Below are 24,666 nucleotides of genomic sequence, written 5' to 3'. Positions count from 1 at the left end.
TCTAGCTCTCTCTTGAATGCATTCAGAGAATTGGCCTCCACTGCCTTCTGAGGCAGAGAATTCCACAGATTCACAACCCTCTGACTGAAAAAGTTTTTCCTCATCTCAGTTCTAAATGGCCTACCCCTTATTCTTAAACTGTGGCCCCTTGTTCTGGACTCCCCCAACATTGGGAACATGTTTCCTGCCTCTAACGTGTCCAACCCCTTAATAATCTTATACGTTTCGATAAGATCCCCTCTCATCCTTCTAAATTCCAGTGTATACAAGCCTCTGGTCATGATTAATAGCACTCAATTCATTGGCACGTCAACAGGCACTTCGGCTTGTCCATGCCGACCCTTTGTTTGGGGCAGACTTCTCCAAAACCTTTCCTATCCATGTGCCCATTGAAATGTCTTTTAAATGTTAGTTTTGTACATCCTCAGCTGCCTCCTCTAGCAGCCTGTTCCAAATACCCACGGCCATCTGTGTGTGAACAATCAGAGCTCAGATCCTCTTACCCAATCTTACCCCATCATCTTAAATCTGTGTGCTCTAGTTTGACGCCCCACCATAGGGAAAAGACAGATTATCCACATGAACCATGCCCCTCATGATTTTAGACATCTATAAGGTCACCTATCAATCTCCTACATTCCAGGGAAAACAGTCCCAGCCTATCCAACCTCTCCCGATAACACACCCTCTCATCCTGGCATCAGCCTTTGAATCATTTCTGCACGGTTTGCAGCTTAATGACATCCTTCCTATAGTATAGTGACCAAAACTGTACACAAGCCTCCATTTGTAGTCTAACCAACATTTTGTACATCTGTGACATGACATCCCAACCATTATAATCAATGCCATGCGCCTTCCTTCACCACCATCTATCCTTGTAGTAGCTGTGTCTTCACACATGGCTCAGATGGTTCCTAACTGTGCCAAGGTAATGCCATTTAGGGCACTGCTCTGTCTGCTGAAAGTTTCTGATAGAGTATGGGCATCCCAGGGCCCAGCAGTTTTTTTAAACCAAAAATAGATTTATTTAATTATTACAATAATATGTACAATACTAAACAATACAAACAAACCCACCACCATAATACAAGTGAAACAGATATTCTTAAATGTCTCAATCCTTATTAAGGATACATTCCACCCCCCATGGTGCCCAGCGGTCCCAGAAATCCCTAGGGTGCCCGTAGGCAGCACGCAGTCCTTCTCTAATACCACCCAGGTGTGGATGTAAACCCGGAAAAGGGGCAAGCAGCCGGCTTGGGCAGAGCCCTCTTCCGCCTGGCACCATGACTCCCAGATGGCCAGCATGGCCAGGCCTAGGAGCAACCCAATCAGGACCCAGCCTGTGGGGACAATTCTAAACATAAACATCAGTCCCCCAAGGCTCTCCAGGTTCCTTCAGTAGATCCACACATTGTCTACAGGAAGGACATCACACGGCAGATTGGCTGAAGTTCCACTCTGCCAAACCCAGTTTCCAACAGAGCCGAGTGCATCTGAATTCTACCAGAGTAAAAATACTTAAATTGCCTGCAAGGCCAGCATTTGCTGCCTATGCCCAGCTGACCTTTTCAATTAGAGGCCTGCCAGACTATTTCAGGAGGGAGTCAAAATGCAGCCATGTTGCTATGAGTTTGAGCCTGAGATAGATGGTCAATTTCCTCCCCTGACACACATTAGAAGATTATTTGCAGAGTTGAACACTCAAGGTGGGGAAGCTGGTCCTTGGACATCCGACCCACTGCTCCTACTGCTGACTTGAGACATTAGACCAACTGATGGCATACAAACATTCAGCAATGGTGACCTGCTGGTTTCTCTCCCAAAGTTTGTAACTTAAAGTATTTTTTTATTCTACAAAGTGAAGTTAAACACACCAGATCACTTTGTCGGATTTGAAATCAGTTGTCCAAGTCAGTGGGAGGTTCCCATTCATTAACTCTCCTCTGGTTTTAGTCAATATATTACCTAGGTTGCCTGTTCACTCCATTAACTCGTGAAAGGTTCCGGTGTGTCTGTGTACAGCCAGCTGCTTGAAGTTACAAATGTTCCCTTTGATGTGGAAATGTTCAGTTTAGTTTAGAGATACAGCATGGAAACAGGCCCTTCGGCCCACTGATGCCACACTAACCATCGATCATCCATTCACACTAGTTCTATGTTATTCCACTTTCGCATCCCACACACTAGGGGCAATTAGCATTCATAGGAATCCCATGTGGTCACAGGTAGAACGTGCAAACTCCACACTGACAGTACTCGTAGTCAGGATCGAACCGGGTTCTCCGGCGCTGTGAGGTCGCAACTCGACCAGCTGTGCCATTGTTCTGCCCAGGGATAGTCACTTTCTGGGCCAGACTGCTCAAACCTCTGTACACCACATACCCTAAAACAGACAGCGATCAAGCAACTTTTGTTTTTAAATAACATTAGTTTTTATTGATCCAAGCATAATTTCAATGTGGTCCTGGTGAGAGTTGTACTCAATGTAAAATTGTCTTTACCACAACTCTATCATGGACGCTGAAAGCCAGGATTGATGCAATGTCTTTGGGGTTTTATAATCAAGTCAGTACTTTTCAGCAGAGACACGAGAGACTGCGTTTCTGGAATCTGGAGCAAAACAAAAAGTGCTGGAACAACTCAGTGGCTCGGGCAGCATCTGTGGATGGAATAGGATAGGTGACGTTTCAGGATGGGACCCTTCTTCAGACTGACAGATGCTGCCTGTCCCATTGAGTTCACCCCCCCCAGACAGTTTGTGGGAAGCGTAGCAGCCAGTGGGAAAATGGCCAATGATTTCAGTAATAATCAGTGAGAAATCCTTGAACAGGACTCCGGGCTAAACTCGCCCAGCGCATTGCATTACAACACAAAGCCAAACAGGGCCTCGGTGAACATCTTACCGGATCAACAGTACCTCTGACAGTGCTGCAGCCCCTCAGAACTGTGCCGAAGAATCAGCCTGTCTCAGTGTTCAAGCACCTAGAGTGAGACTTGGACATTCGACGTTATGACTCAGGAGGGCGAGTACTGCCCACTGGGGATCGGTCGACTCCAGAGATGGGAGCAGCTGATTCCAGACCCATCCGTTTTCTCCAGAGATGCTGCCTGACCCTCCACTGATGCTGAGTTACTCCAGCACATTGCGTCTATGTTTTTTTTCCCCAATCGCTTACCTCGACGGAGATGCGATTTTTCTCCATATCGTATCTCCGTCCCCATTGCGGCCTAACATCGAGGAGTTTGCGGCCTTTCGTGGAGACTGGCCCGGCGCTTCATGCCACAGGCGCGGCGCAGACTTTAACATCGTGGAGCTGCGATCCTTTGCCGAGGATCGACTGTGAAGAGCTCCAACCGCGGGGCCTGTGGACTTTAACATCGTGAAGCCCGCAGTCTCTGGTAAGAAGAGGCCGACTCGGGAGGTCCATGCCACGGAGAGTGTTTCAACCGTCCCGACGCGGGAGTTTTCGACCAACCCGACACAAGGGCTTCGGACAATCGGCAGCAGCAACTGCGGATGATTCAACAGTCCCGACCGCGGGTGAACAAAGAGGAAGATGATTGAACTTTATTACCTTCCATCACAGCGAGGAATGTGGAATCCGCTGTGGTGGATGTTTATGTTAAATTTTATTTTATGTGGCTGTGTGTCTTATTCCTTTTCACTTAGTATGGCTGTATGGTAACTCAAATTTCACTATACCTTAATTGGTACGTGTGACAATAAATTAATCTTGAAGATCAGAGAAATCAATATTCGTCTTCCTGTCGTCCAGGGTATGTTGTGACCGGGCGTGCCTGGATCAGCGCACCAAGCCTAGATGGCTTCCACCACACTGGACGGCTCGATTGTTATCATGTATAGCCTTTCCGCCGACTGGTTAGCACGCAACAAAAAGCTTCCCACTGTACCTCGGTACATGGGACAATAAACTAAACTAAAGCAAAAGCCTCCAAGAACAACCGCAGCACCACCATGTCTCAGAGTTTGAACACGGTGGCAAGTGACCGGTCAATGTTTACTGCTGGGGTTAAAGCTGATTGCGCACAGAAGCTGGCTCAGGATGGGGTGAGCAGGGCTGTGGGAGGAAGAAATCAAAAGGGAGTGTCAGGAGACAGAACCAGTGATCAGTGTCCCCACCCCCACATCGTCCCCAAACCTGCCACAATCCCAGCACGTAAAAATAGCAACGATCATTCAGGGAATTGCCAGAATTTATTCTAATTCCAATCATCTGTCTATTTGTCTGCTATTACGGAGCCTCCGCAGTGAGATTTAGAAGCACGTATATTTATACGCACACACACAGCACATTTAATTGCATTTAAAAATATAAACCTTGTAATTTTCGCGTGCTGATGTCAGGCTGCACATTGCCACAACCTGTAATTTGCTGCCTCCGCTGTCAGTCAGACAGTTTTATTTAGAACACGTTCTGCCTCTCCGACCCTCCCGAGTTCCGCTGAGTCAAGGAGGCCTTTCCCCAAGGAGCTGCTCAGCCCACAGGGAAGAGGCAAGATCCACATCACCCCACAGGAACAGGGTCGGCCTATGCCGTGTGCTGGAGGGCCCACCTCACTCTCTCACCACCGCTCCAGAGTCCCCTTGTGCATTATCTAGAGTCCTCTCAAATGCTTTCCACATCTATTCTCCCTGCCCTCTGCCCCCTTTATGCCCTCCAGAAAGAGAGGGTCCATGCCCTCAATGGATAGGAATGTCAATGGACCAGGGTTCCCTAAAGATCTTTGAAGCAGCCCACCTGAAACAACCTGCTGCACCCTCAGTGGGATTTAGACTGCAAGGCCTCTGTCCAACCAGCCACCACATCGGGGTCCCCAGTGTGGTGATCCTGATACTTACAGTGCTGATCATATGGTGGCCCATTGAGGACAATTTAACTGGCCAAAGATACCATCGATCTGACTACACTACAACAGCACCTCATTTAGTTCAATATGTCCGAATATTAAATGAGAAATTAATTATTGGCAGCACAGCAGTGCAGCCAGAGACCAAGGTTTGATCCTGACTTACAAACCTGACCCAGGTTTGGCCTGAAGGGCCAATTTCCAAGATGCATCTCTAAACTAAACTAAGAGAGAGTAACTGGAAACTGGGTGGCACAGTGGCGCAGCGGTAGAGTTGCTGCCTTACAGTGAATGCAGCGCCGGAGACTCAGGTCCGATCCTGACTACGGGCGCCGTCTGTACGGAGTTTGTACGTTCTCCCTGTGACCTGCGTGGGTTTTCTCCGAGATCTTAGGTTTCCTCCCACACTCCAAAGACGTACAGGTATGTAGGTTAATTGGCTGGGCAAATGTAAAAATTGTCCCTAGTGGGTGTAGGATAGTGTTAGTGTGCGGGGATCGCTGGGCGGCGCGGACCCGGTGGGCCGAAGGGCCTGTTTCCGCGCTGTATCTCTAAAAATCTAAAAATCGAAACAGGACTAATGGGAAGTTCCTCCCAGATATATTGTGACCAATACATAGAACACTAGAAAGTATTCAGACCATTGGAAAGACTCCAGCTGATCCACTGATGATTCTTTTGGGAAAGATTAGCCACACAAGGCTGAATGCAACTCCTGAACAGCAGACATGAACAGCAAACTCCGCGCTGCATTCCTCCTGCTCTGCAGATTCGATGGGTTGACAGGTCCATTTCACAACTGTACCATTCTCCATCTCTGTGGGATGCTTTAAATTTCCCCTGTGAGACTTGGCAAACTCTCCCTCCCATGTTCACCCTCCCTTGAGACAGACACTGCAATCGGTTACATTTCACATATTCCTCTGTTTTGAGTTTACTGGAAGCATCAACCATCAGGAGGGAGGATTTAAAGTGCCAACGCAGTTAGACTTGTGGCATGCTTGCCTTCATCAGACGGGGCAGAGGACAGGAGTAGGGACGCCACGTTACAGCTGCACAAGACATTGGTAAAGCCACATGTGGTGTACTCTGTGCTCCAATTGTATCAAATTCCAGTTAAGACCCCACAGGCATCAAACATCAATCCAGTGGTCAGGGGGGCTTCCAAACTTGGAAGCTCAAAGGACAAGGGTCTTCCTTGGCCTGGAGCCACATCCAGTAATCTGAGAGTGGAGATGGTACAAATGTTTTGCCACCTCTGAGGCCAGGTCTTAGTTTGAGCTCAGGGAGACTCTGCACCCCAGTAGCTACCCTCAAGACTTCCTTCGTTAATGGGCTTTACATCCTCACAATCTGGTTTCCCATGGTTACACCCCAACACAGAGTAATCTTTAAATTAGAGTGCAGGTGTGAGCACCGATGTTGTTCAGTGCTGGTGGTTAGACTTAAGCTAAAGGTAGATGCCAACTAACTGACTGACTGACTGCAGTTTTGACAGGACAGTGAGGAAAGGATTTTAATCTGTATCTAACCAATCTAGTTCCCACCTGGGAGTATGGTGAGCAGGACTTTCTGGCTGAAATTCATATGTACTTTCCCACATCCTCTCACCTTAATGAGAACACTTTGTTTCTAATTTCTTCAATAGTTTTCATATTTTCACACCAGGTAATTGAATTATCTTCTAGCTCCAGCACCTCTTTTTTTTAAATCATGAATTCATGTTACATTAATGCCAATTCCAGTCACAAATTCTTGACATAACTTCCAGCGTGCTCAAAACTACAGAGAAAGTTGGTGCCTTTATTTCCCAAATCTCTAAATCCACTTCCTGTCCAACACTCTACCAACTACCCAGTCTCAAATTACTCACAGCTCGGATAAAAGTTATTGACCTTTAGGGTTTAGTTTAGAGATACAGCATGGAAGCATCCTTCAGCCCACTGAATCCACGTTGACTATCGATCACCATTCACTCCAATTAGTTCATTTCAGGTTAGTTTATTGTTACGCGTACCGAGGTACAGTGAAAAGTTTTTGTTGCATGCCATCCAGTCAGCACAAAGACAATATATCATTACAATCAAGCCATTTACAGTGTACAGATACATGATAAGAAAATAACGTCTAGTGCAAGGTAAAGCCAGCAAAGTCCGACGAAGGATCGTCCAAGGGTCACCAAAGAGGGAGATAGTAGTTCAGCACTGCTCTCTAGTTGTGGTAAGATGATCCAGTTCTATGTTATCCCACTATCTCATCCTCAGAAGGCAGTGGAGGCCAATTCTCTGGATACTTTCAAGAGAGAGTTAGATAGAGCTCTTAAGGATAGCGGAGTCAGGGGGTATGGGGAGAGGGCAGGAACGGGGTACTGATTGTGGATGATCAGCCATGATCACATGGAATGGCGGTGCTGGCTCAAAGGGCTGAATGGCCTACTCCTGCACCTATTGTCTATTGTCACTCCATACACACTTGACGCAATTAACTGAGGACAATTAACCTACAAACCCGCATGTCTTTAAGATGTGGGAGGAAACCCAGTCGCAAGCAGAGCATGCAAACTCCACATGGATACCACCGAAGGTCAGGATTGAACCCAGGTCTCTGGTGCTGTGAGGCAGCAGCTGTGCCACCGTACCGCCCTGAAACATTAACAGTATTTCTCGCTTCACAGAAGATTCTTGACATGCGAGTATTTCCAGAATATTCTTTGTACAGTCAATAGACAATAGGCAATAGGTGCAGGAGTAGGCCATTCAGCCCTTCGAGCCAGCACCGCCATTCAATGCGATCATGGCTGATCACTTTCAATCAGTACCCCGTTCCTGCCTTCTCCCCATACCCCCTCACTCCGCTATCCTTAAGAGCTCTATCCAGCTCTCTCTTGAAAGCATCCAATGAACTGGCCTCCACTGCCTTCTGAGGCAGAGAATTCCACACCTTCACCACTCTCTGACTGAAAATGTTCTTCCTCATCTCCGTTCTAAATGGCCTACCCCTTATTCTTAAACTATGGCCCCTTGTTCTGGACTCCCCCAACATTGGGAACATGTTTCCTGCCTCAACTGTGTCCAATCCCCTAATTATCTTATATGTTTCAATAAGATCCCCCCTCATCCTTCTAAATTCCAGTGTATACAAGCCTAATTGCTCCAGCCTTTCAACATACGACAGTCCCGCCATTCCGGGAATTAACCTAGTGAACCTACGCTGCACGCCCTCAATAGCAAGAATATCCTTCCTTGGAGACCAAAACTGCACACAGTACTCCAGGTGCGGTCTCACCAGGGCCCGGTACAATTGTAGAAGGGCCTCTTTGCTCCTATACTCAACTCCTCTTGTTATGAAGGCCAACATTCCATTGGCTTTCTTCACTGCCTGCTGTACCTACATGCTTCCTTTCAGTGACTGATGCACTAGGACACCCAGATCTCGTTGAACATCCCCTCTTCCTAACTTGACACCATTCAGATAATAATCTGCCTTTCTATTCTTACTTCCAAAGTGAATAACCTCACACTTATCTACATTAAACTGCATCTGCCATGTATCCGCCCACTCACACAACCTGTCCAAGTCACCCTGCAGCCTTATTGCATCTTCCTCACAATTCACACTACCCCCCAGCTTAGTATCATCTGCAAATTTGCTAATGGTACTTTTAATCCCTTCATCTAAGTCATTAATGTATATCGTAAATAGCTGGGGTCCCAGCACCGAACCTTGCGGTACCCCATTGGTCACTGCCTGCCATTCCGAAAGGGACCCATTATTGTCTGTGTTGGACAATAGACAATAGGAGCAGGAGGAGGCCATTCGGCCCTTCGAGCCAGCACCACCATTCAATGTGATCATGGCTGATCATTCTCAATCAGTACCCCGTTCCTGCCTTCTCCCCATACCCCCTGACTCCGCTATCCTTAAGAGCTCTATCTAGCTCTCTCTTGAAAGCATCCAGAGAATTGGCCTCCACTTTGTATCATCTGCAAATTTGCTAATGGTACTTTTAATCCATTGTAAACTTCTGACAGTATTTATTTTGGAATTAAGAGTAGATCTGGACTCTTGCACCAGAGGGAGGGGCCATTCGGCCCAACATACCCAGGGCGTCTCTCTGATCGGCCATTGCAGGTGATTGCCGCTCCCGCCCCCAAAGACCACAGTCCCCACTTCCTGCAATTGTCCGATTTCCCTGGGAAAGATCCGGCTGTATCTGTTTCCATTCCCACCCCCCTTCCCAGGCGGCGCGTTGCAGATCATGCAACTCACCGGCAAAACAAACCTCTTATCAACTCACTGGTTGCCAACATCTTCTAGTAACTTCTTCATAGTCTCCCGACCATCAACAGTGTAGAACAGTGTTCCAGGGTAGGCGCAAAATGCTGGAGTAACTCAGCGGGACAGGCAGCATCTCTGGAGAGTAGGAGTGGGTGACGTTTCGGGTCACGCATTCCTTCTCTCCAGAGATGCTGCCTGTCCCGCTGAGTTACTCCAGCATTTTGTGTCTACCTTCCATTTAAACCAGCATCTGCAGTTCTCTCCTACACATCGTGTTTCTTCCAGTGTCCTGGCTAACTGACTGGGCACCTTGCTTGTTAGAGCAAGAGCCGGAGAGGGTGGTTACAGCCAAGTACACGGGCTCGGACCAACCCCTCCCCATCACCCCCCCCCCCCCCTTCCCTCTCCCCGCCCCAGGGCCCGCAACGCCATCTGCATCGTGCATCTTACAGTCTGACTGGTCCCCTGCTCAGGAAGTGATCGTCCCAAACGCCAAGTGTCATTGGCACCGAGTCACTGATGCATGGACGCCGACGAACAGCTCAGCACCGAACCAGGAACCCGGCCCGCGGCCAGTAACGCGCTCGCACCGGGATTTGGGGAACGCAGTCTCTGCCACCTCTCCCGGACCGGCCCCGCTCCAGCGGCTGAAACCCCTCCCCTGCCCTTGGAATCATAGACCCTTCGTTCCAGCGCACCTCAACTTGTTCCTGTCCAAATGTCCTCTGCAACCCCTCCATCCTCCTCCTCGTGTCCGGAGGCGAACGCAGCAGTTTGTTTTCAAGAGGGAGTTGGATTTAGCTCTTGGGGCTAAGGGAATCAACGAATATGGGGGAAGCCGGAACGGGATACTGATTTTGGATGATCAGCCATGTTCATATTGAATGGCGGTGCTGGCTCGAAGGGCCGAATGGGCTACTCCTACATCTATGTTTCTCTGGGAGACGGGGAACCTGCGCTAACACATTCCCCATTCAGAGGCCGGTCGGCCCGCTCCTCCATCACCATCCATAGAATGAAACAGCGTGGAAACAGGCCTATAAGTCCATCTTGTCCACACAGACCAGCATGCCCCATCTACTCTAGACCCACTTGCCTGCGTTTGGTACATATCCCTCCAAACCCCGTTCCTATCTGTGCACCTGTCTAAATGTTTCCTAAACTACCTCCTCCGGCAGCTCGGTCGTTCCATACTCCCAGCACCCGTTGTGTAAAAACGTTACCCCTAACGTTCCTATGAACCCCGCCTCTCCCTGCCCTTAAACCGATGTCCTCTGGTTCTCTATTCCCCTACTCTGAGCAAGAGACTGTACCCGATCTATTCCTCTCACGATTCAAATGTCTTTTATTGTCACGTGTACCAATTAAAGAGCAGTAATATTCAGAAATCACGGATTTCAAAATTCCCGCCAGTTTTCCCAGTTTAGTTATTCCCGTATCATGTATCTGTACAGTGTAAATGACTCGATTATATCCATGCATTGCCTTTCTGCTGACTGACTCGTCCCATCCCACCCTTTTCCCGGGTCAGGGGTCAGCAGCAGTTGCTAAATGAATGCAGAGAATGTGACCGTGGCCGGCCTGGGACTGTCTCCCGCCAGTACTTGCTCAACACATCACGGCATCCCCGGCCGATACCAGAGTCCGGGGAGCCAGGGTGTGTCGGAAGGAACTACACAGATACTGGTTTAAACCGAAGATAGACACAAAATGCTGGAGTAATTCTCTTTGGAGAGCAGGAATGGGTGACGCAAGAAGGGCCTCGACCCGACATGTCACCCATTCCTTCCCTCCAGAGATGCTGCCTGCCCCGCAGAGTTACTCCATCCAGCATGTTGCCTCTGTCCCGGGAGACAAGGTTGGCGAGCTGATTCCAAGTTAGAACATGGAACAAGTACCGCAGAGAACAGGCCCTTCGGCCTAAAGTCCCACAATACCTGGTATCTCTACAACACCATCAGCGCAGCAAAACAGAAACATAGAAAATAGGTGCAGGAGTAGGCCATTCGGCCCTTCGAGCCTGCACCGCCATTCAATATGATCATGGCTGATCATCCAGCTCAGTAACCTGTACCTGCCTTCTCTCCATACCCCCTGATCCCTTTAGCCACAAGGGCCACATCTAACTCCCTCTTAAATATAGCCAATGAACTGGCCTCAACTACCTTCTGTGGCAGAGAATTCCACAGACTCACCACTCTGCAAACAGGTGCGCAACGTTTAAACTCTATCTGACGCAGTCCCATAAAGGCCAGGTACCAGAGATAGAAAGGTATCCTCAATGCTGCGGGACTGTTAGAGACTATAGAACAGAACAGGAACAGGCCCTTCGCTCATAATGTCTGTGCTTCATGCATAACCATGTGCTTATCTAAAAGCCACTTAAACACCACTATAGTACCCGCCTAATCGCCACCCCTGGCAGAGTGTTCCAGACGCACGCCACCCTCTAAAAAATGTTCCGCGCATCTCCTTCGAACGTCGCCCCACCCCTAAACCTATGCCCTCTAGTCCTTGACATGTTCACCCAGGGGGGCAAAGGTTCTGACTGTCTACCCTATCGAGGTCTCTCATAATTTTGGAAATTTCTCCGCTCAACTCCGGGCCCTATCCAAGATTGTCAAACCTCTCCTAGAGCCAATACTCTCTAATCCATGTTGCAATCTGCACCCTCTCCAAAGCCTTCGTGTCCTTCCTTGAGGCGATCAGAAATGCACTCAATACTCCAGTCTAAAGCGTTCCGATCCGAAATATCCGATCCTAAAGCGTTCCGATCTGTCCATTCCATCCACAGATGCTGCGTGACCCGCTGAGTCCCTCCAGTTTTACTCAATACTCCAAATGCGGCCCAACCGAAGACCTGTTAATGGTTACAGCCCGAACTTGGAGCCGAGAATCGGGAAGAAGTGAACAACTGCTCTGGTGTAGCTGAGGTTGTGACCTGGTTCTGTTCTGTTGTTAAGCAAGATGAAACCAAGCACTGGATGAGATGGGGATGTGAGTGGAGGAGAGCGGGCGGCGGTGAAGCGCCCGGGAGCCGTGGTCGTTGCCCCCCTCCCCCGCCCTGTCCCCCCATCTCCTGCGGAAATAAACTTGCTTAAAATGTCATTTGTTAACCGTGCCCCATACCGGGGGTCGCTCGCTCGTGCACGTGGCCGCGCCGGGGGTCGCTCGCCCGTGCACGTGTCCGCGCCTGTTGCGGGGGGCGGTAATGCTCAGCCGTGCCGCGATGCTTACACCCGGACTCCAAGCCCACCATAGAGAGAGAGAGAAAGAGAGGAGCCCACCCCCGCTCACGCACTGAGGGGCAGGGGAGAGTCACATCCGAGATGCAAGGAGGGCCCTGAACGAAACGAAGCCTACTCATTCCCTTCCCAAATGTTGCCTGGCCCACGGACTTCCCCCAGCACTTTGACAGTTTGGCTGACGATTCCAGCATCTGCAGTTCCTCGTGTCTGCAGCGGGAGGTTGCATCGCAGTGACGAGGAGAGACTGGGTTTGTTACCGTGGAGCGGGGGAAGCTGACGAGACCCCCAGGGCACAAAGTGCTGGAGACTCAAGTCCGAAGAAAGGTCCTGACCCGAAACGCCGTCTCCCCATAAGCTTCAGAGACGCTGGATAGACACAAAATGCTGGAGTAACTCAACGGGCCAGGCAGCAACTGAAGAAGGCCTTTTCCTTTTCTCCAGCGATGCCGCCTGACCCGCTGAGTTACTCCAGCACTGTCTCTTTTAAAAAAATAAATCAGCATCTGCAGTTTCCGGTTTCCACACGCCATGAGGACCGTAGATAGACCGGAGGGAGGCGGGTGGGAGATGAAAGGGATCAGAGGAAGACTTTGTTTTCAGCGAGGGGTGGTTGGGAACGGGAAGTGTGCAGGAAGTCTTGAAATGAGCTCCCGGGATGACGGCTGGGGTCGAGGGCCGCTCGTGGGTTTGGTGTAGGCAGACATCAGAGATAGAGTGGGCCGAAGGTCCCGTTTCCCTGCTCCGATTGTAGCCGAACTCAGCACCAGCTGGAACGTGTAGGAATGAACTGCAGATGGTGGTTCAAGCCGAAGAAAGACACAAAATGCTGGAGTAACTCTGCGGGACAGGTTGCATCTCTAGAGAGAAGGAATGGGTGACGTTTCGGGTCGAGACCCTTCTTCACCGTGTCTGAAGATGGGTCTCGACCCGAAACGTCACCCATTCATTCTCTCCAAAGATGCTGCCTGCCCTCCTGCTGAACTGAATTACTCCAGCATTTTGGTGTGTAGCTGGAACGGCCGCTTTCCAAACCCCCCCCCTTTCCAACCCCCCCCCAGTCAGAAGGTCAAACAGCGCCAGGAAGCAGCGACACAACATCTCTCAGCGTCTGGCCGGCTGATGGACAATACATGGGCATCCTGCGCACTGACTCTCGCCCACGTAGCCGCCGCCCTTGCTCCATCATCCGCGCCCGCTGCGGCTTGCTTTTTAAAAAAAAAACTCTCGACTTTCTTTTCAAATTCCCGCATGGTCTCGCCCTTTCTCCCGGTTCCGTTCTCCCGGTCTTTCGCCGTCTGGTCTGCGAGTTCGGCTCCTCCCTCACCGAACCCCCTGTCTACTTGTCTCTCTCACTCACCCTGGACCTTTCTGTGGTTTAGTGTCAAATTCTGTCTAATGACAATCGTGGAAAGCGCTTTGGGAAATTTGACTGTTAAAGTGTGTGCAAATGCAAATTAGATAAACAAGCACATCAAAGATGAGTAATCAGCCGAGGCAAAATGAGCCGTGGTTCACAACACGCCACTGTGGGCACATGCTTGGGTGAGCGGTGCCTGGCGGGCGGGCGACCTGCGTGCTATTCGGGGGCAACAGAGCAGTTTGTTTCAGCACAGAGCCGGCACAGGCACAATGGGCCGAGTGGCCGCCTTGTACAAACTTTCTGCGGAACAAACAAATCATCGCTCTCAACATCTAACGCGAACTATTCACTCTGGTTCGAATCTGTCACCTGGAGATATTTTTTTTAATCGGTTCGTGTTTATATATTAAAACAATCACACGCTGCTGAACAAAACTTGCATTTCATGACTACCTCGGCGCACGTTCGCACCGAGAGTTTCCGACGGCTATTAAAAGACACAACTTCGGAGAGCGGAGAAGCGGGTTTGCGACTGCGAGGGAGTGTTGACCGCGACTTCTGTAAACCGGCGGCACTCTCGGTGTCCACTTTGACATCTCATCCCGCCATAAAAACACCAGCTGCTGTCCGACAACAGGCTTGAATCGCGTTGGCCCGCCGACAGCAGTACGTTCAACAGAGCTTTAATCTCTCACATTCCAACCATATCATATTGACCCATACGTGTTTCTCACTCACTGCTTAAATACTTAATCAAATGTATGTTTCACTCGCAGCTCCTTTAGCTTTCCTTGTTTATAGAAACACCACCAACCTGACACAGTGAAATCGATCGCTCCCGAATCCACTCCTGCGTTTTCGGATTAAAACTTCCACGCAGTAAAACAAAATCCAAACTAGGAGATAGATGACAGATAAACGCTCATTTGAGACGGATGAAAAATAAACGTTGCTGCGTTTCAAACGCACCGCCTCATTTTCCTCTTGGGTTTGCAAAATGACGGCGGCGCAGCTGTGCGAAGCCAGCCCCAGAGTGACAGGGCAGCGAGTCCGGAGGTGAGAGGCCCGGAGCCGTGACAGTCGCTGTCAGTCGGTCCAGGGAGGGTCAGTCGATTGGCGGCTCGTTGAACTCCGGCGAGCAGGAGCGGTCGGCCCCACTTCCAGCTCCGGCTTGAACACTTGGGTGGAGGGAGGGTGGATACCGTCCCTTAGTAAACACCCCGCTGAGCGAAGGGTCAGGCCAGCCGCGTCCCGGTTTGGCGAGGGTGAGCAAGAGCGGTCGATCCCCGGTCCCGCCGCCCCACGTGAGTCTCCAGCTGATGTTTGTTGCAAGAAAGTTGCAGCCCGCGGCCTCCGCCCATTGGTCCGCCCACTCCCTTAATTATCATCCTAACTCCCGCCCTCAGGCTGCCATTGGCCACTGCGCTTCCGGTACCAAATCTCCCTCCTTTGATTCGCGGCCTCGAGGTCTGGTCCCCTCATTGGCTAATGCGCCCATCAGTCAATCCCGTATGCGCCCCTCAGTCAATCATTGAAGCTTCATTGGGTTTGCGTCTATGTCGGGTTGGGGAATTCATCAGTTCCAGGAGCAGAATTAGGCCATTTGGCCCATCATGTCTACTCCGCCATTCCATCATGGCTGATCTATCTTTCCCCTTCAACCCCATTTGGCCTGATCCCCATAGCCCCCGACACCCTTACTAATGAAGAATCTGCCAACCTCCACCTTAAAAAATATTCATTGACTTGGCCTCCACAGTCTTTTGTGGCATTGAATTCCACAGATTTACCACCCTCTGACTAAAGAAATTTCTCATCTTTCTTAAGGTACATCCTTTTATTCTAAGGCTATGGCCTCCCCACTAGTGAAAACATCCTCTCCACATTCACTCTTCCCAGCCTTTCACGATTCGATAAGTTTAAATGACGTTTAAACTCCACCAAGTACAAGCCCAGTACCTTTAAACACTCATCATATGTTAACTCAAGCATTCCTGGGATCCAGAACTACCACATCAGAGGTTGAAGGTCAGATTTAATAGGAATCTGAGAGGCAACTATTTTACACAGATGTGGCATCTTGGTTAGCATGAAAGAATTGGGCCGAAGAGCCTATTTCCATACAGTGTGACCCTATGGCTCTGATACTATGTATAGTTATCCAGCTATTCTTGGTCCCAAGCTCCAGGTTTGGGCCAGAGGTGGAAAGAGAAAAATAATAGCAGTAGATGCAGGAAATGCTCAGCAGGTTGGCTGCATGTGGGGCAAGAGAGAAACAGATCCAATGGTTCAGATCAGAGGCAGTGTATCAGAGAGCGTGAGTCCCCCTCCCCCCTCCCCCCACCCCAGCTCTGTAGGAGGCTGTGTCCTATAGATGGAGCCTCCGCAACCCCCTGTTGCTGCAGCTTCAGCTAGCTGTTTTTATCAACATTTCCTCCCAGGCTTTGAAACAGCACTGACAGTTATTACTAAATCAATGTGACAGGCAGCATCTCTAGAGAACATGGATAGGTGGTATTTCGGGTCGGGACCATCCTACATACTTTGTGTCTTTTATTGCAAACCAGCGCAATCCCTTGACACACATACTAATCAAGAACCTATGAATCTCTACCTTACAAATATCAATTGACGGCCTCCACAGCCTTCAGTGGCAATGAATTCCACAGATTCACCACCCTCTCACCAAAGAAATTCCCCCATGTCTCCTTTCTAAAGGAACGTCCTTTTATTCTGAGGCTATGGCCTCTGGGCCAAGACTCTCCCACTAGTAGAAACATCCTCTCCACATCCACTCTATCCAGGCATTTCACTGTTCGGTAAATTTTAATGAGGTTCCCCCTCATCCTTTTAAACTCTAGCGAGTACAGGCCTAGTGCCATCAAATGCTCATCATATGTTAATCCAAATATTCCTGGGATCATTCTTGTAAACCTCCTCTGGATCCTCTCCCATGCCAGCACATCCTTCCTCAGTGTGCGGCCCACAACTGCTCACAATACTCCAAATGCGAACTGACCAGTGCCTTATAAAGCCTCAGCATTACATCCCTGTTTTTGTATTCTAGCCCTCTCAAAATAAATGCTGCCATTATATTTGCCTCTGTTACTACCGAAACGACTTGCAAATTAACTTTTTGGGAATCCTGCACCAGCATGCCCATGTCCCTTTTCACCTCTGATTTCTGAATTCTCTCCCCAGTTAGAAAACAGTCTACGCCTTTGTACAGAGGGTGATGGGTGCCTGGAACATGCTGCCAGGGGTGGTGGTGGGGGCAGATACGATAGTGTGTGTTCAAGAGACTTTTCGGCACATGGATATGTAGGGAATGGAGGAATGGGGATCACGTGCAGGCAGGGGAGATTAGGTTTACATAGCTTCATGTTCGGCATGGACATTGTGGGCTGCAGGGTCCATTCCTGTGCTGTATGTTCTAAATTGTAAGAGAGTTTGACTGCTGGAGCCATGAGAATGTTAAAATCAAGGGGAGTTTAGCTGGGAATGAGAACGTTCAGTGAGCACAGCAGCAGAATGGGACACTGAACAAGCAGTGGAGTTTTCAATGATCTCAGTAATGGCGGTAAGAGGCGGCGGGGAGGCGGGGGGGGGGGGGGGGGGGGAGCCAGGAAAACACATGAGTATTTGGCAAAATGCAATGTTCACACAGTAGAGTGAGCCAACAGCTTAGTGAGTGACCTCTTGATAGTAGGGCCAGGGAATGCGAACCAGACAGAGGAGGCGGGAAGGACAGAGATTCAAACAGGAAAGGCTGAATGAGGAGAGCAGGATTTCCGTGTGCAGATTGGCTGTGAGCAATACACATTAACACAATCCATTACATCGAACTAACAACACGCTCAACAGCTGTACACTTCCACACTCCTCTCTCGGCAACTGTAGCTCTGGAGAGCGATGGACTTTGTTGGGCATGGGGATTATCACTGTGGCAGGTACTGTCATAATATTTAAGGGACATTTAGACAGGTACATGGATAGGATAGGTTTAGAGGGATATGGGCCAAGCATGAGCAGATGGGACTAGTGTAAATGGGGCATGTTGGGCGGCATGAGCAAGTTGGGCCGAAGTGTCTGTTTCCACACTGTATGACTCCATGACTCTATGATTCTATGTGGCAAGTGGACAAAAAGATTGAGTTGCTGTAACTCAGCGGGTCAAGTAGCATCTCTGGAGAAAAGGAATAGGTGAGGTTTCGGGTCGAGATCCTTCTTCAGCCCTTCCCGACCTGAAATTTTAGCTATTCCTATTCTCCAGAGGAGAAATGTAAGCCCCGCTGAGTTACTCCAGCTTTTTGTGTCTATCTTCAGTTCAAACCAACATCTGCAGTTCCTTCCTACGTAACATGGAGTTACGGTTGGCCTGAATATGGAGTTCATGTCAGAGGAGGCATGGCATGGGCGGGGTGTTGCAGATGGCAGGGAGGTAGCAATGGGCTGGTTAAGACTGAGATGTAACATGTGATGCACTGTAGGACGGCAATAAAACAGGAGGAAATCATGGTATAAGTCGGATACCAAAACACTGACCAGCCTTGGAGTGCAAATCCACCCATCCTTGGCCTCACTCAAACTGGAGGAACAGCACCTCATATTCCTCTTGGGTAGTTTACAACCCAATGGCATGAACATTGAATTATCCAATTTTAGGTAACTAACCACCCCCCATAAGCCACCACCCCCACACCCCCCATTTCTGCTCCCCTCCCCACCCCTGTGCCCCCACCTGGTCTCTGACCTATTTCTCCCCCCCCCCCTCCCCCATACATTTCTCACTCTGGTTTCACAATTCTCACCTTTTCAATCCTGTCTGACACCTTTTGCTTTTAGCTCTGGCCTTTGTTCCTGTCAAAACCTGCCCTCGCCAGTGTCCATCTCTTACCTGCCACGCTTTGCCCTGACTCTCCCCTCTTCCAGCTTTCTTCTCTCCCCCCCCCCTACAATCAGTCTGAAGTAGGGTCTCAATCTGAAATGTCACCTTTCCATGTTCTCCAGAGATACTGCCTGACCTGCTGAGTTACTCCCTGTACGTGTCCTTTTTGTATTAACCAGCGTCTGCAATTCCTTGTTTCCACCTCCTCTTGAACCTTTGCTGATGCCAAAATTCTACATGCCCACTTTCTTAGCTGAAGGAGGAAGGACATCCCTGTTCACCGCACTAAGAGAGTCCAGGGAGATGAGGTGAGAGCGGGGAAGTGAGGTGTCAATGGGCTGGAGGTGTCAATGGGCTGGACTGGTGGACACAAAGTGGTGAGTACCATTGTAATCAGAGGGGGTTGGGGGGATGGAATGTGCGGTGACACACATGGGAGGGGAAAGGCAGCGAGAGAAAACAAACAATAATAACAAGTGTGGAGGAACAGAGAGATCTTGGTGAACACATCCACAGTCCCTGAAGGTAGCAGGACAAGGGATGGAAGGTGACACATGGGGCTCTGGCCTTTATAGCTGAGGCACAGAATATAACAGCAGGAAGGTCAGATGGAACAGTACAAATATTGGTTAGGCCACAACTAGAGTGTGGAGTCCAGTCCTGGTCACCACACTACAGGAAGGATGTGGTAGCATTAGAGTGGGAGGAGACGGGATGTTGCTTGGGCTGGAGATTTACAGTGAGGAGAAGCTGACTAAGTTCGCCTCATTTTCTTTGTAGCAAAGGAGGCCGAGGGGAGGTTCAGCTGGTGTGATAAAAGGATAAAAGATGTTGTCAAGCTGGAAAGAGTACAGAAATTTACGAGGATGTTGCCAGGACTAGAGGGTCTGAGCTATAGGGAGAGGTTGAGTAGGCTGGGTCTCTATTCCATGAAGCGCAGGAGGATGAGGGGTGATCTTATAGAGGTGTACAAAATCATGAGAGGAATGGATCAGGTAGATGCACAGAATCTTTTGCCCAGAGTAGGTGAATCGAGGACCAGAGGACATAGGATTAAGCTGAAGGTGGAAAGATTTAATAGGAATCTGAGGGGCTACTTTTCCACACAAAGGGTGGTGGATGTATGGAACAAGCTGCCAGAGGATGTAGTTGAGGCTGAGACTATCCCAAAGTTTAAGAAAAAGTTAGACAGGTACATGGATAGGATAAGTTTGGACGGATATGGACCAAACACGGACAGGTAGGACTAGTGTAGCTGGAACATGTTGGTCAGTGTGGACAAGTTGGGCCAAAGGGCCTGTTTTCACTGTATCACTCAGACTCTATAACTCTAAACTAAATTCCGCTGATGTCGAGCTCTTTATGTTGGCAAGGCACATGGTATATACCTTCCTTGGTCAGGAGCATTGAATATAAGAGTCAGGAAGTCATGATTCAGCTTTGTCAGGCTTTGTTTGGGCTGCATTTGGAGTATTATATGCAGTTCTGGTCACCCTATTATCGGAAGGATATAGAGACTTTGGAAAGTGTGCAGAAGAGGTTTGGAACGATGATGTCAAGAATTATGTCTTGATTAGAAGATCGGATAGGCTAGACCGACGAGGATTGTTTCCTCTGGAACATCTGCGGTTTAGGGGAGATCTGATAAAAGTACATAAAATTATGAGACGCTTAGGTAGGGTAGCCAGTCAAAACCTTTTTCCTAAGGGCGGAAATGGCAAAGACACAGATATTTTTAAGGCAGAGATTAACAGATTCTTGATTAATAAGGGTGTCAATCCAGGGTGTCAGGGGTGATGGGGCGAAGGTAGGAGAATGGGGTTGAGAGGGAAAGATAGATCAGCCATGATTGAATGGAGTAGACTTGATAGGCCAAATGGCCTAATGCTGCTCTTAGAACTTATGAACTTATGACACAAGGACATAGTTTTAAGATAAGCAGGACAAAGTTTAAAGGAGATATGTAGAGCAAGTTTTTACGTGGAGGGTGGAGCCTGGAACCCGCTGCCAGGGGTGGTGGTGGGGGCACGGTAGTGGCATTCAGGACATTTTCAGATATGCACATGGATATGCAGGGAATGGAGGGATATGGATCAGGTGCAGGCAGAGGAGATTAGTTTAACTTGCCATCGACCGCCCCGACATGCAGCAACAGCGGCAGCGACAGCGTGTTCGCCCGCCCCGGATTGCGGGGCTTGGGTCGGCCCGCTGCGGACCTTCCACCGTCCGGCGCGGCCTGGAACGTGGCAACGACACCAGCCTGACCGCGGGAGAAGACAGCAGGGGAAGGGAAAAGACATTCTGGCCTTCCATCACAGTGAGGAGGGGACTGGAGGAGACTCACTGTGATGGATGTTTTTTTTTTTGTGTGTTGGTTGGGGTTGGGTAATTTGCTTGTTTTATTGCTTTTATTATTGGACTGTGGGTGACTAAATTTCATCCAAAAAACTTGTTTTTTTGGATGACAAATAAAGATATCTTGAATCATGTTCAGTGTGGACATTGTGGGCCAAAGGGCCTGTTCCTGTGCTGTACTTTTCGATGTTCTATGTTCAAAGGGAAAGATATAGGAGCATTTGGTCCCTTTGATCCTGCAGACTATACAATAAATCATGACAGGTCCACCAACTCACATCCTCTCTCCCGCTCATCTCTCCATCTCCTGGTGTCCATCGATCTTAGCCTCGAATGTAGTCAACAACTGAACATTCACATCTCTCAGAGTGAACGACTTTCTGCTCTCCTCATCCCGAATGTTTGCTGCGTAATCTGGAACAATGAACCTGGTTAGATTCACAGTCATAGAGTCATTTCCTGCATATCACAGACATTAGGCCAATGGTCTATAGTTTCCAGGCTTTTCCCTGCAGCCTTTCTTAAACGGGGACACAATGTTAACCAAATATGTCCTTGTGTCATAAGTTCACAAGTCCACTCTACTGGCTCCTCACCTATGTCTAATGTTCAGCCAGGACGCCAGCAATTTCTTCTCTGGCTTCGCAGAGCCTCCTTGGATATATCTGATCAGGCTTGGGAGATTTACCTACCTTCATCCCTGCTTAGGACATTCAGCACCACCTCAACCATAATAGGGACTGTCCTCAAGACATCTCCAAAAACAGCCCCACTTTCCCCAATCTTCATGTCTTTCTCCATGGTAAAAACAGTGGATAAATACTCATCGAAGACTTTACCCATCTCCTTCTTTAGTTTCCACCTCTAGTTACCCTCTTTCCCTTAATGTACCTGTAAATTCTCTTGGGATTTTCCTTAACTTTATCTGTCATAGGCCTCTCCTGCCCACTTTTTGCCCTCCCGAATTCCTTCTTACATATGCTCCTCAGTTCCTGAAACTCCCCCAGGGATACACTTGATTCCAGCTGCCAATAACTGCTCCATGCCTACCTCTTTTACCTGACCAGAGCATCAATTTCTCTCATTATCTAAGCTTCCTTACACCCACCTGCCTTTCCCTTCACTCTAATAGGAACATGCATGCCCTGAAGACGCTTGTAAAAGCATCCCACTTTCCGGACGTTTCTTTGCCCACAAACGTTTGTAAACGTTGATTTCTCTAATTTCAAGTAACACCTACATTCTCCCCCCCCCCCCCCTCCCCCATTATCATTCTACAAGCTACATTGTTCACGTCCTTGTGTCTCTGTCATTAGCACATCTTCCCGAACCAACAATGGGCCATTATGGACTCCACTCTTCCTGTGGTCGTCTGTGGCCAGTCCTGTTTTGTTCTGGCCTTTTCTCGACTCCAACCCCCCCCCCATTCCCGCCTCTATCTTTCAGTTTGAAAAAGGGTTCTGACCTGAAACGTCACCTATTCATTTTCTCCAGAGATGCTGCCTGACCGGCTGAGTTACTCCAGAATTTTGTCTCTACCTTCGGTATAAGCCAGCATCTGCAGTTCTTTCCTAGGCATTTTGTCCATTCCAATCAAGTTCCTGTCCAATACCATCAAAGTTCGCCTTGCCCCAATTCAGAATTGTTAACTTGTGGGCCCACCCAGTCTTTATCCACAACTATTTAAAAGTTAATAGAACAGTGGTCATTGACCCTAAAAGAGTTAGCCTTGGATACCTCTACTTCCTAAGTCACTTGCACTTCCCAATTTCCAAAGAGTAGATCAAGCTTTGCCCTCTCCTGTGTTGTGCCCTCTACATATTGCCTGAGGAAACTTTCCTGAACACACTACACAAATTCCACCCCCTCTAAGCCCTTGGCACTATGACAGCCGCAGTCTATATTGGGAACGTTGAAATCTCCCACTGTGACATCCTTATTAGTCTTGCAGCTGCCTGCAGTCTCCTGGCATATTTGCTCGTCTAATTCCCATTGACTATTTGGGGACCTGTAGTACACTCCCAAAGAGGTGAGCATCCCCTTTTTATTGCTCATCGCCACCCATAGAGCCTCACTGGACGAACCATCAATAATGTTGTCTCACTCTACTGCCATGACATTCTCCTTAACCAATAAAGCAGCAACCCCTCCTCTTATGCCCCCACCTCTATCTCTCTTGCAGCATCAGAACCCTGAAACATGAAGCTGCCAGTCCTATCACTGTCTTAGTCAGGCTTCTGTAATGGCTACAACATCCCAGTCACATGCACCCATCCATGCCTGAGTTCTCTCACCTTACCAGTCAGGCCTCACTCATTAAAATAGGTGCAATTCATTCCAAAAGTCCTTCCTTATTCCCTACTGTGCTCCTGCTTATTCCACTGAACATTCCTGCATCATCTTCTATTCTGACCTCCATCCTCTCACCTTCCTCAGTCCTGCATTAGATCCCGCCACCCTGCCAATCGAGTTTAACTCCACCTGTGTAGCACTAGCAAACTTGCCTGCCAGGATATTGGTTCCCTTTCAGTTTAGGTGCAATATATCCCTCTTCTACAGGTCGCCTCTGCCCCAAAAGAGGTCTCAATGGTCCAAAAGTCTGAATCCCAGCACTCTGCACCAAATCCTCAGTCACACGTTCATCTATCCTATTTTCCTGTTCCTCTGCTCACTAACACATGGCACCAGGAATAGTCTGAATAGCAAGCACTACACTGGAGGTTCTGCTGCTTAAACATTTTGCCTCACTCCCTATATTCATTTTGCAGGATCTAATACCTCCTGATCCCGATGTCATACTGTATGTGCCAACATGCACAATGACTTGGCTGCTCACCGTTCCCTTGAGAATGTCATGCAGCCTCTCTGAGACATCCTGGTCCCTGGCACCAGCGAGGCAACAGATCGTCCTAGAATCTTGATTGCTGCCATGGGATCTCCTGTCTGCCCCGAGAATTAACGAGTCCCCTACCTGGGGCCCCCCCTATGGCTCTGTCTGACATTACTCTTCCCCACTGTGCCTCAGATCCAGGCTTAGTGCCACAGCCCTGACCCTGCCTGCCACTGCTTCTCACCCCTGACGGGTCATCCCCACCCCCCAATACTGTCCAAAAGGGTATACCTGTTTTGAAGGGGAATGGCCATAGGGGTCACCAAAACTCTCCGATTACTACCTGTCCTCATGGTCAATAACCTACTCACTTCCTGTACCTCAGGCTTGACCACCTCCCCTTAACTCTTCTCTATTAAACTCTCATTCTCCCGAACGATCCAGAGGTCGTCCCGCTGCAGCTCCAGTTCTCTAATGTGGTCAGCAAGGAGCTGTAAGGTGTCAGGGGTTTGGGGGAGAAGGCAGGAGAATGGGGTTAGGAGGGAGCAATGGATCAGCCATAATTGAATGGCGGAGTAAACTTGATGGGACCAATGGCCTAATTCTGTTCCTGTCACTTATGAAACTATGAGGTGCATCTGGACATAGGGGTAGTCATCAGGGACGCCAGCATTTTCCCTGACTTCCCGAATCCTGCACGAGGAACATCGCACCATTCTACCTGCCTTCACTACGACACTAAAACCAAAAAGTTACAAAAAGCACAACAATCACACACAAGAAAAACAGGCACTGCCTTTACCTCCTGTTCCCCTCTGCTCTGCCTCCTCAC

General features: G+C 49.0%; 1 protein-coding gene across 1 annotated transcript in view; it reads right to left on the bottom strand.

Annotated features, from left to right (window-relative positions):
• mef2b (myocyte enhancer factor 2b) overlaps positions 1–15,081 on the bottom strand; it is an 82,933-nt gene extending 67,852 nt beyond the window's left edge. The window contains exon 1 of the mRNA XM_078423666.1: positions 14,576–15,081. The gene's annotated coding sequence lies outside the window, so the exon portion shown is untranslated. The remainder of the gene's footprint in view (positions 1–14,575) is intronic.
• Positions 15,082–24,666: the final 9,585 nt, after the last annotated feature.

The sequence above is a fragment of the Rhinoraja longicauda genome, chromosome 28 (assembly GCF_053455715.1).
Source record: "Rhinoraja longicauda isolate Sanriku21f chromosome 28, sRhiLon1.1, whole genome shotgun sequence".
Lineage (NCBI taxonomy): Eukaryota > Metazoa > Chordata > Chondrichthyes > Rajiformes > Arhynchobatidae > Rhinoraja > Rhinoraja longicauda.
The sequence above is the reverse complement of the archived record's forward strand: the minus strand, read 5'-3'. Positions and strand labels throughout refer to the sequence as shown.